The following is a 17,265-nucleotide window of genomic DNA, read 5'->3' on the forward strand; positions in this document are numbered from 1 at the left end:
TTTTCACTCAACCCAAAAGGGCTCATGTTACACCTCTGTTCATCCAGTAGCTGCCAGGATCAAGCACAAGATCCTGACCCTGGCCTTCAAAACCACCTCAGGAACAGGTCCAGCATATCTGAACCAAATGATAAGACCTTATGTTCCTCTAATACAAACCTACTAGCAGTACCTTCTGCTCGCTCTAAGCGATCTCAGGCAAAACTGTTCTCAGTTCTACTACCTCAGTGGTGGAACAAACTTCCAGAAGCAACAAGACGAGCATCATCTCTCTCAACCTTCAAGAAACAGGTAAAAACTTTTTACTGCGCTGATGCCCCAGATCAGGTTGCCAGCAAGTTAGGCTATGCAGTGTGTGTGTGTGTGTGTGTGTACGTTTGTGTACGTCTTTGTCTTGAGAGAAAAAAAAAAAAAACCCCAGCGTACTGTTCTGTATATTTCCTGTGCATCTTGTATTTGCAAGTGTATTTGCAGTCCTTATGTCCTCTATTGTAAGTCGCTTTGGATAAAAGTGTCTGCCAAATGTAATGTAATGTAATGTAATGTAATGTAATGTAATGTAACGTAATGTAACAGGACAAAAAGGCAGGGTCTCTGTTGACTCTGGAGGAGGACCCCTGAAAATACCGTTGGACCTCGGACATGCTGTCCACCCTTTCTATAAGACAATCGTCGGAGCAGCTTGAGCAGCAGCAGCCCCGCTACCCGGAGGAACCTTGCAGATCTGAAGAGACTCTTTGAAACATCTGCCAGACCGATGCTGACACCGTTGATCTGTTGCTCTCCACACCACAACATTCCCGAATACCTGAATATTTACAGTTGCATCCAAAATAACGCGCCGCATTGAAACCGTGAATCTGGAGTTTCTCTTTGTGTTTTTATATTTACATTTTTCCTACTTTCTATTGATGTACCTGGATCCTATGGCAATTTAATTTCCCCCTTGGAATAAATGAAGTCATCCAAGAACACAAAAGTTCCTGTACTGTGTCACAGAAAATGAGTTTTCCACAGTCCTGTGGTTAAATATAGTTACATTTCAGCGGATGGCATCATCCTTTCTGGGAACATCACAAAGAGCGAATGTAAATTCCCGGCTCCACGGTGATATCTAACATGCTCCGAAAGAACCGCCGCTGTCTTTTCGATGGAAAAGATGTAGGTTTCAAATGTAGAGGTCGCCCCTCGGTGGGATTAATCCGATTTTTTTTTCCTTTTTCTTTTTTGTACTTTTTACCCCATGACTCCATTCAACCTGCCGCTCTAATCCCTCCCCTGTTCATCACCATCTGCGCCGCCAGCTCCCCCTCCGCCGCCCTCGCTCCCGTACGACCATATTTCTGATATTTCTGCAAACGGGGAGGTGGTTTCAGCCTCTCCTCCCGGTGTGAACCCGCTGAGCCTGCAGAAGAAGATCCAGAGCGCCCACTTATCTCTACATACGGGGAGTTTGTTAAATGTCAAACCGTCCATGTTTAGCGCTGAGAGGACTTTCAGGAAGATGGATCATTATTTCCTATGGAGACCTTAATTGATGAGGCTCGGTGTTCGTCCGCGAGGAGGCTGGACAAAAGGCCGGCCGTCATGGCGGTCGGTTCTGGGGTTCGACATCTTCGGCGTCCGAACCGAGGAGGCAGAACAGACAAACGGAGAACTTCCGGAAACAAACGGCAAAACACCGTCGGAGATCGTTTACGACGCAGTTTGTTTGACCTTCATCATGGATGCTGTAACAATGGAGAGGAGAGACAAAACTCACCTCGTGTATTCTGAAGCGAAGGCTCCGATGGAAAAAAGACAAAAAAAAAAAAAAACGGATAAATATCTATCGATCGGGTTTCTTCAGTTCTCAAGAACTGAAGAAAGACCGAAGAATCCTCCGTGGTGAGAGGTGAAACATCTTCAAGAGAAGAAATCCAGTTGTCACGACGAAGCTTGACGAGGATTCGAGCTTCAAGGATTTCAGCCTCCGGTGGAACGGCACTTTGGAGTCCCTCCGAGAGCCTTGGGTTCAAAACCAACGTCAAATGTTGCGCAATCATGAGCAATACTTCGCCCGTCCCTCAAGGCAGTTCATTGTCTCCTACATCCTTCTGCTTACGACGGACTGTATAATGAGGTCAACAAGACAAGAGAGATACAGTAAACCCGACCAGCACATTTTACTGTCACATTCAGTTATTTGTAAGTCAGTGAAATTCATTGAACCCGTCGTAGACGTCTTGGCCAGGACTCCCTTGTAAAAGAGGTTTTTAATCTCACAGGACTTTTTTCCTGGTTAAATAAAGGTTAATTTAAAAAAAAAAAAGGTAGGACAGCAGAAACGTGGAGTACCAAGTGGACCTCTTTGGCCCACCGGGTCACGCCGCCCCCCCAAAAAAAAAAACATGCGCCGCCCGGGAATCGAACCCGGGTCGCAAGAATGGGAATCTTGCATGATACCACTACACCAGCGGCGCTGATGCTGCCAGAACACCCTGACTTTCAATATACTCTGGCTCTGGTGTCCAAAAACCAACAAGAATGACAGGCTGGACTGTATTTCCAGACAAACTGGCCAACACTTCGGTCCGATGTCATGTTTATCCGTCCCGCAAAACCGGTAAAGACCAACATTCAACAGCTCAAAGCAGCTTAAGACGTTGCATCCCTGGGTAGCAACGCAAGCAAACACAGCAAAAGTGTCCAAAGACAGTGGACAGACTGTAACAAATCCATTTGACAGACAAATAAGTGAAGCCTTCCATGCTACATTTAGCACTTTCATATTTTTAACCTGTTGAAGAGCTTGGAGCAGCGCTGCTCCGCCTGCTAAAATGACCTTTAGACAAGGAGGCAACAGACTGAAATCTTATAATTCTTATAAATGAATTAACCAGATACATTTGAAGGTGGCTCGGTTAACTTGCACCTGCAGTCGTACAACAAATGATGAAATTGTCCGCATTTTTTCCTTGAGGTTCTCAGCCAACGCAACAATTTCAATATCGCAACAAGTTTTTGAAAGTTCGAAGAAAAATTGATTTGGAAGTTTCTTCATAATCCTGCTGACAAACAGACAAATAAAAGACACCAAAACATAGCCTCCTCCAAGACCGAGGCCATGAAAGATTTATGGGCTTGAGGGAAGTTTTTTTTTCTCCCCATCTTTCAGAGCTGAAACGCAGCGCATCCTCAGCTCACAGAGAATCCCGAAAGCGAGTCTCTCGGCTGACGGGACGGCCGATGCGGCTCGGAACGTGGATTCTTTGGGGATTTCCCCGACCGTGCAAGGAAACCCGCCGGCTCAAATTCTCATACTGAATAATGACGATCTCGCCAGGGTCCCGGCGTCGCCCGTAAACCAGGATGGGATCGGACTCGTTCAGGCAGGACGGGCCAGAAGGACGAGAGCGAGACGCGAAAACTCTTAAACGCTCCGCAGATCGAAAGGAGAAGCGACTCTTGGGTCGGATGCCATGTTGTTGCAAAGTCACTGCGTTCATGGGATGATTAATAGCACATGACATCAGGACCAAGGAGCCAATAGGAAGGAACCCTCTTCTGACTCCGACGCTCTCTTCGGCCTCGACATGAATATCAAGCTTTTTTCTTCTAAACCAGGCGTCGGCAACCCGTAACACCCAAAGAGCCATTTGGACCCGGTTTCCTCAGAAAAGAAAACACCGGGAGCCGCAATTGCTTTTTGACGTCTAAAATAAAGGTACCACTGTATATGTTGCTTTTAATTACTTTTACACTTTGTATAAATAAGTGTGTAGTGTGTTGCTTCTGAAATTCACAAAGTTTTACAGAGAAAATTAAATTTTATTTATGTAATGAACTCATTTTGAGCTTTCAGAGAGTGTAGCGGAGCCTTGACCTGAATTTTAAAAATAAATCGGGAAAAAAAATCACTGTGTCAGTAAACAATAAAAAATAAATATTTGCAAAATATCTTCATAAATATTTATTTTACCTGGTTTATGGGACTTCTGCTCCTGAACTTCTGCGCGCAGCATCTGCAAATCGGGACTTTACCGGCGGGCGGGTATACCGGCTTCCGCCAGTGTGACGTTATTTTGAGCGGCGAAAAATAATAAATATAATTTCATTTAATAAATCAAGATCACAATAATCTTCCAACTTAGAACTAAAAGTTAAAAAAAGGAATTAACACAAATGAAATATACTTTAATCGAATATTTATCATTTATTTTCCCGAGCCGCTCGGAGCCGCGGTGTAAAGAAGGAAGAGCCGCGGGTTGGCGAGCCCTGGTCCAGGTAGAGCTGGAGGCTTCGGGGATATGGGGGGTTTTGTTATTCCCCAGATATCACAAGAAACTGACAAACACACACATCCATCATCTCCCTTGAGTGTCAAATCAGCGGTGGGCTAAACGGGGGTTCTGCCGGCAGATGCTAAGTCTTACGAGGGAGAAAGATTGGGGTCGCGTTCGCCTCATCGTCTCGGGGTTCGGGCACCGGATGGATTGGATTTTTTTGTTTTGGCTCTATTTTGGTATTGTAGCAATTAACCCGTAATATTCTTTGAAATAAACGTGAGCTCAGAATAATTGTATTTTTACAGCAGATCTTCTCACACACATTCAGGGAATCCAAAAATGCATTCAGAGCACTGGCCGAGTAAATCTCTTAAAACTCTGTGTCTAGACGTGATTACAAGTATTGATCTGAGCGGTCCAGAAGCTAATAACCTGAAGTAGGAGAAAGAGCAGCGTGCAGATGATATTCCAGCGGATCTGAGTAGTTTGGCCCTGTTCATACCTAACAGTGGTTTTCGATTTTTCGGGGAGGATCTGGGATTGAGGTGCAAACACTGAAACCGAGCGGTCACATTTGTTGTGAGCTCTTCCTGTTTTGGTGACACTCTTTCAACTAGCACACAGTTCTTAGAGAATTCCAAAAAAAATCACCCAGAATTTGTGGAAAATATCATTGCTGTCAGGACGTAGTTGCAACATTAAGAAAAGCACAACCAGAAGCGCCAGGGTGGCTTCCACCTGGCAGCAAGAAGGTCCCTGGTGAAATCCTGGCAGGAGATATATTTCTGTGTGGAGTTTACATGTCCTCCCTCGCGGCTTCATAACGGTCGCATGTCTAATTTTGTTCCCAGAAATGTTTTAATCAGGCTTGATTTGGAGAGAAGGTCAGAGAAGCCAGACTGAGATGGTTGGGTCATGGACAGAGGAGGGATAGAGAATATATTGGTAGACGGATGCTGGAATTGGAGCTGCCAGGCAAGAGGTCTGGAGGAAGACCAGAGAGAAGATTTATGGACGTCGTGAGAGAAGATATGAAGGTAGTTGGTGTGAGAGAGGAGGATCCAGAGAATAGGGTTAGATGGAGAAAGTTGACTCGCTGTGGTGACACCTGAAAGGAAAAGCCGAAAGAAGAAGAAGAATCTGTCACAGGGGTGCAGGACATGTATGACCGAGACAAAGTGATGATTGATATGTTTTGGACATGAACAAAGGAGTGTTCATGTCCAAACCATGGTGAAGATCTGGGTAGAAGGTTGCTGAAGGTGAAGCTGCCAGGCATGAGGTCTGGAGGAAGACCAAAGAGAAGATTTATGGACGTAGTGAGAGAAGATATGAAGGTAGTTGGTGTGAGAGAGGAGGATCCAGAGAATAGGGTGAGATGGAGAAGGTTGACTCGCTGTGGCGACACCTGAAGGGAAAAGCCCAAAGAAGAAGAAGAAGAAGAAGAAGTTTTAATCAGACTTGATTCAGTGGTACAGCGCCTGAAGACGATCGGTAGCCTATGGTCAGCGTCTCTGCCTCGCAGCAGAAGCTCCTTGATATGTCCGACAGACCAAAAACAGGCAGTGCTTTCATTGGAGAGCTTAAAATTGGTGCGACGGGGAGAGTGAACGGTCGTACGGCTCGATTTCAACTGGGAACCGTCCGGAGTGTGACCTCCGGCCTCCAGCCCAACCACAGCTGGGACTCCACTCCCACTGTGACCATGAGTGCGGGTTGGGAGGATAGAGTGCGGAGGTTCTCAGTCATCCAGGTCACGGAGAATCCTGATCTTCTCGTCTCGGCAACTGGACTGGATTTTCGGGGTTTTGGGCCAGTCGAAGTTGTGGCGGCTTGTTATGCAAATGGAGGAGTTGATCGTCAGAAAGTAGGTCAAATTTTTGTTTCATTGTACTTTCTTAATCCCTCTCTGCATTGAACCACTAAGGGGGTTGTTATGCTAACGGAGGTGTCGTTGGTTTGGGACAAAAGTGCAGCTTCTGTGGTAGCACCTGGTTTGGGATGTGAAAAGGTAGCGCCAGTCAAAGGAGTGATCCTGCTGGATCACATGGACTGAGGCTCATGTGGACGTTGTTTCTGGCGGTGGGTCTTTCCTGGTGGTACGGAGGCTGCAGGAGCTCCTGGTGCGTATGTGCAAATCCATCTCGGTATTGACGGCGTCGTACCTTTTTTGAAGGGTCGTGTCCGAGACCTCCTCCTCTGTTCAGAGAGGTTTTTTTCTGTTTTGACAAAGACGGCTTCTGTGACTCCTCTCTCCGGCCATCTGTCTTCTCTGGCCAGGATACAGACATCGCTGTCTTCAGAAGTCTGGCCCTTGTCCTTCTTGTGTAGGCGGACCGCCGAGTTTGTCTGGGATCTGGGATCAATACCAAGACGGATTTGCACACAGGGACCAGGACCATCTGCACCCTCCCAACAACCACCAGAACCAGAACCCCTCAGTTCATGGGATCCTTTCACTCCTTTGTCTCGCTTTGTCTTTTCACATTCCAATCCAGGAAATCCCCAAAAGTCGCTCCTTCGTTTCTGCCGATCAGCTCTTCCATTTCCTAGACCCGCCCAAAACCCTGGCACTTCTATTCATTGAGCAGTGCCAGGGGGATCTGCAAGGTCTGACTCTTGCAGTTAGCCTGGATTTTGGGCAAAGAGGAAACATATGAAATCCTTTTCTTTCTTGCCCTCTACAAATTGTTTTTTCACACAAATAACTAACAAGATAATATAATAGCCCCCCTTCCCAGATCATGAGGGAATGAATAAAAATGGAATGAGAGTGAGTAGAACAGAACCAAACAATGACAACTGCAAAAAAATATATATAATCGTCATGAAACAGGTTGATTTGTTCATTAGTTAGAGATGAGCTCTTTCCCTCTGTGTTTGCAGAAGGGATGAGAGTCCGCCAGAGGTGTATTTAAAAGTACATTTATGTGTCTGTGCACGGTGAAACCATGAGTACAAATGAGTGGGTTCATGACAAGACGATGCAGATTTTTGACCACTTCAAGTGTATTTCTATTTGCTGGACAGTGAAAATAATGATAGAATTTGGACGTGACACATTCGCTGTACCATTAAGAACAATCCTTCAGTGTCAGAGGAGAAAACCGCCACCCGGTCGGGGAGGGACGGGCGCCGGATCAATAGAAAATCGATTTAATAGGGTTTGGAAAAAATCCCTGAACCAAAAATGTGCTCAAAAAACAAAAGATGATTTATTTGACATGTTACACAAAACACTAAATAAGATGACTTATTTGACATAAAACACAAAGCACTTACTCTTGCATGCGTGACGTGACGAGCAAAAAGTAGCCCCTTCCCCAGATGCTTATTGGAAATGTGTGTTTTAACAAATATGTTATTGTGGCGCCATTTTTAAAGAGAAGCGAATGATCATGTGATCAATTCCCTCGTTTTTTTGGTTGTCACCTCTTGTTGGATATATGATGTCCTTTCAACATTTCAATATTTTAACATTTCAACATTCTCTTCACTACTTTTCGAGAACAGACCCGAGACACCATGACGTTGCATGAAATGACATTACATTACATTAAATTACAGTCATTTTAAAGACGCTTTCATCCAAAGCGACTCACAAAAAGTCCAATTCAGTCACCGAAGATCCAAAGTACCAGTTGGAAATCAGAAGTGACCGCTCAACCAAATAGCCGTCTCAGAACCATTTCATCGTGTTTTTTTTAATTTATTCATATGCACATATATTTTTCCATATGTACAGATGTAGATCTACGTATGGGGATTGAAAAACCCTTTGTGATTGAAGGGCTTTAGCATCCAAAAAGCATCTACATGGGGGATCAGACCCACAGAGCAACCGAGCAACAAAACAAATGAATACAGACAGTCGGAAAGTCTGTTGTGCAGAAACCCAGATGGACGGACCTGCAGAGACGCCTATAAACAAGGTTTAGCATCAAAGGCTTCATTCAGTCCCGGTGTGCCGAGCGTGTAGATCCAGAATAACTCGCGTTTTAAAAGTACGGCGTCCCGTATCCTTCGGTATTTCACGGCCGAGACGTTGTGTTTAGCTTCGGTGAAAGGTAGCGCTACGGGGCTAGCTGTCACGCTCGGAGCGCCGGAGCCTCTTCCCCGCTGGGATTGGCCGGTCCGTCACAGGGCCGCATACGGACTTACAACCATTCACATTCGTTTTTACACTTCTGGCCAGTTTGGGGCCTCCAGTGAACCTGCTGGATCATCGGCCGATCGGAGGTTGATTTGCGAAAACCCAGTGGAAACCGGTGGTGAACGTTGGAACTCCGCGCGGTCGGAACAAAACCGCAGACCTTCTGGCTCGGAGTCCTGATGCGCTAACGGCCTCGTTCAAAATGACTGAATTTTGAAAAATCTTTGATGAGAAGATATAAAGTCCGAGCAAGTGTACCGGGTTTCATGTGTTTGTTGCCCTCACTCTGCTGTCTGTGTTATCCTTGTTGGTCCCATCCTATCCTGCTTCTTCTGGTTTATTTTATTTTGTTCTTGTCATTGCTATTGTCACTCTGTGTATGTTGTCTATTTTCACCCTTACTGCCCTTTTTTTCCATTCTGTTGTTCATTCTAATCCTTGAAATTGTTGTTGTTTTTATTCTCTCTGCTGTCTATTTATTTGTGAATATCTTTCGCTATTTTCTAATTGTCTCTCTATTCACATTTATATTCATATTTATTGACATATTCATATTTTTATTATATTTTATATCTTTATTTTTTCATATTTTTCTTGTTATCATATTATACATATTATTTTCATTATATATTATATTATATTATATTATATTATATTATATTATATTATATCAATTTGTCTATATTCATAACTATATTATGTCATATCTATATGTATAGCTATAATCATATTTATAATTAGAATAATGTTGGATAATATTTACACTTTTCTTATCGGCACTGCTGACGGCAAAGTAGGAACGACTGCAGAGAAACCAAATGACTTTTCTGCATGATGACTTTTCTGCATGCAACAAAACATTTTGAACTTGTTCGGTCGAGGGTCACTTTTAAGAAAAATACTCAACGTCAGTTTGAGTCCTTCTTCTCTCCTATTGCTTTATCTAATGTTCAAGCAGGAATATGGAAGCCACCATGTTCAGTTCGATTGTCCAACATTTCGTGACGCTGAGACTGAAACCGTGTGAGACTGTTTTTTCTCCGAGTGTAAGATCCGGGTCCCATTAAATTTCCCAGAAGTCAACAGCAGGTGTAACAGGACCTAAACCGGTGAAACCAATGTATCCGACTCCGTACGTTACTTTTATGAAATGCGGTTCGGGGGTTCGGCTACTTATTCGATTTCAATACATAAACTATCCTCTTTCAATTTAAACGTCTGAACCGGCTGAACCGGGTCAGGGTTAATGTCCAGTGAATCGTCCTTCAGCACCAGCCTGCGATTCCTTGTCCAGGAATAATGACTTATAGCTCTTGGGAACACTTGAACGGTGATGCAGGCACTTAGAATAAAATATTCAATGACGGCAGCTCTTTGAACCTGCTTGAAGACGCTTTCGTCCATTCTTTCCTCCGTGATGTTTTAGCATATTTACACGCATTGAGACGATTCCTTTCTGCGAATCTGTTGGAAGGATTTGTGAGGCGTCGGATGAGCAATGATTTACGATCTATCTGCAAGTAAACATGAATTATACCGTCAAACACATTTCGGACAAACACGCATGTCAAGTCGAGTCGAGTCAGATTTTATCCTGATGGCACCAAATGGCTTGAGAAGCTGGTCCGTCACGCTGGACCTCGCTATCTCACATTGCTTCACATCACATTTTGTTTTAGATTATACTTTGTACTTTTGCCCGTCAGAGTTGTCTTACTAAAACATTTCTCAATCATGGATCATTAACGCCCATCTCATTTCATCGCAACACCGCCGTCTCACGCCACGTTGCATGTGGAGCGGGTCTGGAGCAGAGTCTAATGAACACGCTAAGCTAACGTTTCCTCATGAGCTAGCACGTGGCGACGGCGGCGAGTAAAGCTTCACTTTCCGGACTGGAAACCTTGAGCGGATTCGAGCTGGATGTCGGCGGACTGGTGTCTCAACCGTGCCTATCTGCAAAATCATACTTTGAAACGAGAAAATGTGAAGTTTCTGCAAGCAAAATGAACAAATGTTTACAATCGTAATAATACATATATTTTAATAACCATATATCACATGTTTTAGGACAAAAACAAAGCATCTGATAAGTGATGAGCCCAAAACTCATCAATATTAAATTCCCATGAATTATCCTTTAGAGCCTCATCATAGTTGTTTTGTCCCCTGTGTGTTTTTTCAGTCAAAGAAAAACTAAAAAAGCAACATAATTCCTTCCCCGTGACGTCCGTGTTTTTACCTCAGAGTCCGTCCTGCTCTGACCAACCAAGGCTGTGACAACCAGCAAGGACACCCCAGAGTAGATGCAGATGCAGATGCAGATGCAGATGCAGATGCAGATGCAGATGCAGATGCTACAGCCCAAGCCGACTGCGAGTATTGATTCCCACAGACTCCAAACGTTTCACGCACAAAACTTTACGATCCCGGCAAGAGATGCCGAGCACCAAGGCTTGGTGTTCTGAGGACGTTTTCCACGTAGGAAAATAAGTCCCATCATCGTAGCGGTCGGCGTCCAACGTGTCCCCGCCTGATGTTCTGCTGTCGGATCTCAGCGACGGCTACTTATTTGCCCCCTTGAGCTTTGGAAACGGTGGAGTCAACAATCTCCTTCTGGAACGACGTTGTCATTGAAGTTCAAGCGAACGCTTCAAGCGCAGCTTTTCCACTGCCGCCTGTTCTTTTTTACTCTCACACAAACCCAAGTGTTTGACAAAGCTACTTCACACGTTCCTTTTCATCACTTCTAAGTGCTTTTCGAATATTTCTCCAAACTTTGGACACGTCCGAATGCTTTTACGGCTCATTTTTTGAATGACATATATGTTTTACAGCATATAAAACATACTTGTCTCTAGAAAATGTAGATTATAAATGATTTATATCTTACTTTTTCAACATCACAATTATTTCTTCTCATGCCTTCTAATCATGGCTTTAACCCTCATATTATGCTAGGGGTCAATTTGACCCATTTCACCCATTGACCCAATGGGTCAAACTGACCCTTAACATAATATGAGGGCTATACATTATTTTAGTCATCGAATCTCCTGGTTTCGGCGCCGCCTCGCTGACACATTACTCATGTGGATCCCGCCTTTCGACCTCCTGGCGGTGCGGCGGCAGCAGATGAAGCCAGGCTCCCTGGGAGCACCTTCATAATCTTCCTGTCCACTCGCTGTTCATCTTCGCGTCATTGCGAGGTGTAACCGTGACGTGGTCTACAAAGCCGGTTGTGATTCTGATCGGACATTCAGATCCACCGAGGCCTTCCTCGTCGTTCGTGGCAACGTCACGTTAAAACAGCAGCGATCGCTGTATCGACGGTGTTTATAACGCAAAGAAATTGGTATCGGCCATGAAAAGTTGGGTGAGAATTCCTTGCAAGTCTCTACAGTATATTTCGAATTTTATTGCTCCTCTGAAATCCTTCTACATGTGTTGTTCTTATCAAATGCGGGCTAAACTCTTGGAAGGTTCGGTGTCCCCGTATCACTGCTTCTAAAACTGTAAAAGGATTCTGAAGAACGATCACAAGCCCGTTGTGAATTTTACCCCCGATTGAAAAGGAGGAGAGAAGAAAGGATCAGAAAAGTAAATTATTCATGCAATATATGCACGAATATATATATATATGTATATATATATATACAATGTGGAGACGTACCCTATAAGGCTGTAATTACACGGTGTTGCTCTTCTGTCTTGGCCGTGCACTCACAGCTGTGTTTAATGCAAACATAATGACCGCAGGAGTTTACATATTGCTATTCTGGCTGGTATTTCTCTTTTGTTTTTTTGTTGTTTTTTTTTTTCCCAGCTTATAAAATTGATGGAATAACCTCCCCAGGCAGCAAATGAGATTACTTAGACAGTAATTTGAGGGAGACAGATATCAGGTCAGATATCAAGCCCTGAATTTGCATTTACTTTTGTTCTTTTTCTTCTTCTCTTTGTTTGTGTGTGTTTTGTTTGAGGGTTTTTTTGTTTTTCCTGTGTGCTTGCTGCATTGTTCCTTGCAATCAGATTTATCTCACCACATGTCAGAATTTAACACTTTAGCAAGATCCCATTCTGGAGAGAGAGAGAGAGAGAGAGAGAGAGAGAGAGCTCTGCTTTCCACTATTTAACTGTTATATTTCCTGCAATGCGACAAGGAGAAAGCGTTGCATTTCCACCGCCGTCGTTTCTTTTTGTTCGGTTTTATAACCTTGTAAGCTGCCGTCTCGCTGATGGTAGGATGATAAGACTGATGCTCCTGTCAGATGAACTCAATTGTAAATAATAGACACTGAGCTCGGCAGATGAGCAGGTTGCAAAATCCTCACCTCTCAAGTTCAGAAAACGCAGCGTTTAAGTTGAACAGGCAGAAATAGAAGCCGTGTCCAACAGCAGAAAAACATCGTGTTTTCTCGCGTATCAAAATACGCCTTCGGCCCTCTTTTGGTGTCGCCGTTCAATTTTTAATTCTGCTTAAAGATGAAAATCTGATGCAAATCTGAATAAAAGAACACTAAACATGATTGGGGGGTTGTACGAATTGATAAATTAATCAAGACGATAATTAATACCACTCTTTTAATAAGGTCCTTATGCAACATTTAGATAAATCACATGACACACGGGGGCGATGCAATACTGGCCGCCGAAAACATCAATGATGATTTCTGGGGATCATCTTTTATCTTGTTTTTATTTGGAAAAGTCGGCCTTTTGGAGTATATTCTTTTCAATATTCGCCCGGCAGATCTCGAGACTGACATCCGAAGAGGAAAAATCCCAGGCATTTTCCTCGCGAGCCATAAATAGTCGGTATCCATCCCGGTCAGATGTTCCTCCAGACGTCTCATGGGAACGTGGACGTATCTGACACAGCGAAGGCCAAAAGTGCGCATGACAGTGAACTTCTCAGAAAGGAAAATATTTTTAATGATCTTGCAACAGCATGATGTAGATCCCTACATCTGACAAAGTGTTCTTGCAGCAACTTTCAGTGATAAATTGCAAAAATCTGCACTGCAATGATTCGCATAACAGGTTCCTGCATTCCTTCTCTGTGTTTGTGTATTTTGCCGTTGATTCTGCGTTATTTGACCGGTCCTTTCAAGGTTTGCGGGATCACATAAACAGACGGACGGACATTCGTTCACTCGCTCGCTCACACATTCGGGGCAATTTTACCATTTTTTCCAATGAACCTGCTGCATGTTTCTGCACTGGGAGGAAAACGTGCAACCTTGTCGGATTGAACCGGAGTCCTTCCAGCCGTGAGGCCAAAGCACTAACCGCTTTTTTACTCTTCCTAAATCAGATACGAAGCGTCTCACAAATATGAATGAATAAAATGAAAAGCGTCAATTTTTAACCCGGGGACGGATAAATGTGCACGAGCCGGTGTCGTCCTGGAGCCGGTCCCAAGCCTGGTAGTGTAAAAGGGTTGTGTGAGGAAAAGCATGCAATGTAAACTTAGAAAATATAAAATCTAAAAAGTACAATAAATACACTAAACTAAATTCATGAATTGAACATGTGTCTTCCTCACCGGAACATTCAAACAACGACCGCCAAACCTACAAGGCAGCGCTGGAAATTGGGCTGCTGTCGGTAGCGTGCAGAGAAAGGAAGGCGGCCGGAACACCGGATGTTGAGAAGATGGCAGGACCAGCGAGGGAGTTGGTCGACACGATGCGGAGGAGAAAGAAGGATGTACCTTAAGGAGGTTGAAAATCAGCAAAGCAAGACGCTCAGGAGTTGCTCTGTCATGGTACTGATGGGAAGAGAAGTGGAATAGGAGATGTGTTGAAGGAGGTGTTTGTTCGGAATGTGTCGGAGGTGAAAATACTCAGATAGACTGATGAGTCTGAAGCTGGAAATCAAAGGTGTCCTCCTCAATGTTGTCAGAAGTTACGGCCCACAGGCGGGATGTGAGTTAGAAGAGAAGGAAAATTCTGGCTGTGAGTAAGATGAAGCGATCCAGAATATTCCCTGAAGTGAGGGAGCGGTAATTGGTGCAGACCTCAATGGACATGTTGGTGCAGGCAGCAGATGATGAAGCAATGATGGGCGGTTTGGGTTTCCAGGATAGGAAACGCAGAGGGACAGATGGTGGCAGAACCTGCAAAAAGTGAATATTTTTTTTCCAGAAGAGGCAGAAGCACAAGGTAACTCATAAGAGCACGCCGCTTGAATACATCTTGCGCAGACGATGTCATCTGAAGGAGATCGGTGACTGCAAAGTAGCTGAGAATGTAGCCAGACACACAGCATAGTGGCTTGTGGGATGAATCCGGTGACAAGGAAGATGAAGAGGACAAAGGCAAAAGCAGAGGACGAATCACCGTAAGCCGAAAAAGGAGTGTTGTTTCTGGGCGGAGTTAAGAGAGGCTCTGGCTGATCGAGAGGAGCTTCCAGATTAGCTTCTGGACAGCTAGGAGGGGGACAGTGATTTAGGCAACTTGGTGAAACAGAGACCTGGAGATGGGAAGGATGTACAGCAGGGTTGCTTAGGCGGTTCAGGATAGAGAGGGAAATGTATTGGCAGGTGCCAGAAGAGGGACGGGAACATGGTAAGAGTACTGATGAATGAGGGAAATGAAAGAGAGGCAAAGATAGAAGAGGTGATTATTGTGAACCACAAAGAGGCATGGATTAGTAAAGGTGAGGTGAGGGTGAAGAGTGGGAAGGCAATTGGTCCTGAAGATCCCAGTGGAGGTAAGGAAGTGTCTAGGAGAGACAGAAGTGGAGTTTTTGAGTAGATCGTTCAACAGAATCTTCGGCAATGAGAGCAGGACCGAGAAATGGAGGGAATGCTTGCTTGTGCTGATTCTTGTCAAATAGTGGCAACAATAGAGGAATAAAGGGGATGAGCCATACACTGAAGTTATGGGAAAGAGTAGTGGAAAATGAACAGACAGCAGAAGTGGGCACTTGTGAGAAGCAATTTGGTTTCTTGCCCGGAAAGACAACTACATCTGCTTTAAGAATGCTGGTAGAAAAGTGCAGAGAAGGTCAGAGGGAGCTGCACTGGACCCTTGTAAACCTGGAAAAAACATACATCAGGGTACGGAGACGAACTATGGCACTGTATGAGGATGTCTGGAGTGCCAAAAAAGCATGTTAGACTGGTGCAGGACATGTATGCTGGCTGTGAGACGGTGGTGGGGTGTTCTGTGGGGGTGACAGAGAAGTCATCAGGGATCAGCTTTGGGTCCCTTCCAGTTCACTATGGTGATGGACAGACTGATGGATGAGGTTAGACAGGAAAGTCATTGGACCATGAGCTTTGCTGGTGACATTGTGATCAGATGTGAGAACAGGGAACAGGAGAAGGAAAATCTCAAGAGGTGTAAGAATCCACTGGAAAGGAGGGGGATGAAGGTTGAGTCACAGCAAGACAGAGTAGATGTGTGTGAATGAGAGGAACCCAAGTGGAAAGCTGAGGCGACAGGAAGCGGTGGAGGATAATAGGCCACTAGGGGCAACACTCTGGACCAATGGAGAGTGTGAAAACAAGGTGAAGAAACGTATCCAAGCGGGTTGAAATGAGTGGAGAAAAGTGACGGGGGTACTTTGTGATAAAGGCCAGATTGAAAGTGTAGATGCCAAGGCTGGTGTTGAGACCGGCGGTGCTGTTTGCTTCTTGAAGAGAAGACAGGGAGCAGATCTGGAGGCAGCAGAAGCAAAAATGTAGAGGTTCTCTTTGGTGCCTAAGATTTGAGGTGGGCCTAAGATGAGATTCAGATACGGAGGGGAAAAGGACTTGAAGTTAGAGAGCACAGACCACAGGGTTGCATGGAGGCAGGAGGACGAGGAGGAGCCAAGAGACCAAGAAGAAGGAGGCAGATAAATTAGCTAAAAGAAGTGGAAAACAACTGCAATGTCAACAACTCAAACGTTACTCGTTTGTAAATACGTACTTTAGCTATTTCCCTGGTCAGGGCGAGCACAACAAGATCCCACTGAATTCAACATGAAAAAAAGGACTGAAGTAGAACTCCGACAAGGGGAACCTCAGCTGGCGGCGGCTCACGGCCAGAGCGAGCAGCTCCAGACGGCGTCTGCCGATAGCGAGGATAATGTCAAGGATCCGAGGGATTGGATAATTCACCTTCCACCGTTCTCTTCCCTCGGCAGGCCGTTAACTCGCGTTATTAACTTAAGCTGCTGCAATATGTATGTGGGGGAACATGTCTTAGATCGCTCACTAGGTTGCCCTCGCTTCAGGATTGTTTTAAGGCTTTTCTCCTCCAGGACCGTCTCACGGAGCCAGAGAATAACTCTTGCCGCCGGCTTCCATCATTACAGAATGTGTTTCCCACACAGATCCTTGAAGCTGTGAACAGCATTACCATTAATGACCGTCAGCTTTCAAAGACCCGCACCTGCATGGAGCCGGGAGACAACGCCTTCTTTTTTTGAACCCAGGATAATAACAGTTGTATTATAATCTGTTTCCCTTATTTGTCGGCGTGGAATCATAACGTAAGAATGGCTCGGCACGCAGATCCGGGAGTGCGTTTCTTTATTTATTAGCGTATTGGAGACTAACAAGGAACGCAGCGTGGTGAACAAGCGAGATGGTTATCAAGATGGTCCAAACCTGCAGTGCTTTCCGACCCTGCGCTCGCCCGTTCACACACACATTCACACACCGATGGCGGCAGGGCTGCTACGCAAGGCGCCAACCGGGCCGTGGAGAGCAACTTGGGGTTCCAGGAGACTTTGGCATGCAGACGTCCGAACCGCGTTCTATAACGCCTTCATTGAGAAGCTAACAAGCATCTCCTCCACCTCCATCACCCGACACCCAGGAACCCCTCCGCCTCGGGCAGCTCCAAC

The 17,265-nt window shown here is 44.9% G+C and overlaps 1 non-coding gene across 1 annotated transcript; it reads right to left on the minus strand.

The window, feature by feature from the left end:
• Positions 1 to 2,391: 2,391 nt before the first annotated feature.
• Positions 2,392 to 2,462, minus strand: trnag-ccc (transfer RNA glycine (anticodon CCC)). The gene has a single exon. It is a non-coding gene; the product is annotated as a tRNA-Gly (tRNA).
• Positions 2,463 to 17,265: the final 14,803 nt, after the last annotated feature.

The sequence above is a fragment of the Fistularia commersonii genome, chromosome 10 (genome assembly GCF_037954325.1).
Source record: "Fistularia commersonii isolate RoL2024-O1a breed Wild chromosome 10, RoL_Fcom_v1.0, whole genome shotgun sequence".
Taxonomy (NCBI): Eukaryota; Metazoa; Chordata; class Actinopteri; order Syngnathiformes; family Fistulariidae; genus Fistularia; species Fistularia commersonii.